The following is a 2,045-nucleotide window of genomic DNA, read 5'->3' as shown; positions in this document are numbered from 1 at the left end:
ATAATTAAGCGGAGTTGATCGAACGCCTAGAAATATGGTTACAAGATTTTGCCAGATTAGGGTGAAACCTAATAAGGGGATCTATAGATCGAGTTAATGCAACCCTAGAGTGTTAATTAGAGAAAAGTCTCGGTTATTCAATCTAGGGATTAGATGTTATTAGTCTTGAATAGGGATAATAACTTAACTTAAGGATCTCTACAGAACAAGTCAAGTGAATAAATCGTCCGGTTTAGAGTCAGATAACAAGTGAAATCTAAGTGGATTCCTCATTGGGTGTCGTCTTTATTAATTGCTTCTTTTCAACTTTTTTTCCAAATTCTCTCTTCGCTTTAATTAAATTAGTTAATTAGTTTAGATAATTAGTTTAATAAACAAACCCTTTTATTCTTAGGCTAGATAATAAAAAAATAGTTATTACCAGTACTTTTGGTTCCCTTGGATACGATATCCCGATCTTGCCATTACTATACTATTGGTCTATAGGTGCACTTGCCTTTTCGTCGTGATAATAGTTAGTCTAGGTTTGATCTTCATTATAAATATTTATTACTTGTTACGAATCACTATGATCAAGTTTTTGGCGCCGTTGCCGGGGATCTGAAATATTAGGAACACTAAATTTTTATTACTTTAGCCATTTATTTTTCTTGCAATTTTTTTTTCTTTTCTTATTTATTAATTTACTTTTTCTTTCTCTTGGCAGGTTTTTATAGTTTATGACTTGAAGAATCCCGTTAAGACCTTTACTTTTTGACAAAGAAATCGATCGAACAGTTCGTAGAAATCAAAGAGAAATAAGGCATAGGTTACGATACATAGAAAACGAACAAGAAGACAATACTCAACCTCCAACTGACGAGATGGCTAAAAACCAAGACAATCAGCTGCTTCCTGCAATTGCAGCTAATCAAAATCCTGCTCCACGTACTATGTATGACTATGCTAAACCCTCTTTAACAGGAACTGAATCAAGTATAGTTAGACCTGCTATTGCTTCGAATAATTTTGAATTAAAACCTAACATTATTCAGATGATATAGTAGTTTGTTCAGTTTGATGCCTTGCAGGATGAAGATCCCAACACTCACTTAGCAAATTTCCTGGAATTTTGCGATACATTCAAAATCAATGGCGTTTCTGATGATGCCATCCGTCTTCGGTTATTTCCCTTCTCACTGAGAAACAAAGCTAAATAATGGTTAAACTCGTTACCACGAGGGTTTATCACTACTTGGGAGCAAATGACCAAGAAATTTTTACTAAAATGTTTTTCGTCGGCTAAAACGGCTAAATTACGAAATGATATGTCTTCTTTTGTGCAGATGGACCTAGAAACACTTTACGATGCATGGGAGAGATACAAGGATCTATTGAGAAGGTGCCCTCACCATGGGTTACCTATATAGTTGCAAGTTCAAACGTTCTACAATGGTGTGAATCCTTTGAGAAGAAAAATGATTGACGCTGCTGTTGGCGGAACTATCAATAATAAAACACTGGAAGGTGCCTACGAATTCATAGAGGAGATGTCACTGAACAACTATCAGTGGCAAGTCATGAGGACTAAACCAACAAAAACAGCCAGCTTTTATAACATCGATTAAATCACCATGCTCTCTAATTAGGTAGAACTTCTCAGTAAAAAGATTGATAGTTTTATTGGTTCTACGTAGGTACATCCAATAATGAGGTGTGACTCAAATGGAGGAGGTGTGCATATAGAACATCAATCCTTCAATCCCACAACCGAAGAGGAACAAGTCAACTATATGGGTAACAATAACTTTAGACCTCAAAATAACCCATACAGTAGTACCTATAATGCAGGTTGGAGGAACCACCCAAATTTTTCCTGGGGAGGTCAAGAGAATCAAAAGCCACAAAATTATCAAGGTTTTCAACAGCTACCTTATCAACAAGAGAAGAAGCCGAACCTTGAAGAGATGCTCTCTAAATTCATCTCGATGTCAGAAACCTATTTTCAAAATACCGAGACTGCACTTAAGAATCAACAAGCATTGATACAAGGACTCAAAACTCAG

General features: G+C 35.8%; 1 non-coding gene across 1 annotated transcript; it reads right to left on the bottom strand.

The window, feature by feature from the left end:
* Positions 1-1,292: 1,292 nt before the first annotated feature.
* LOC128282359 (small nucleolar RNA R71) lies at positions 1,293-1,399 on the bottom strand. Its single transcript, XR_008272618.1, has one exon. It is a non-coding gene; the product is annotated as a small nucleolar RNA R71 (small nucleolar RNA).
* Between the last annotated feature and the right edge of the window lie 646 nt (positions 1,400-2,045).

The sequence above is a fragment of the Gossypium arboreum genome, chromosome 1 (genome assembly GCF_025698485.1).
Source record: "Gossypium arboreum isolate Shixiya-1 chromosome 1, ASM2569848v2, whole genome shotgun sequence".
Classification (NCBI taxonomy): Eukaryota; Viridiplantae; Streptophyta; class Magnoliopsida; order Malvales; family Malvaceae; genus Gossypium; species Gossypium arboreum.
The sequence above is the reverse complement of the archived record's forward strand: the minus strand, read 5'-3'. Positions and strand labels throughout refer to the sequence as shown.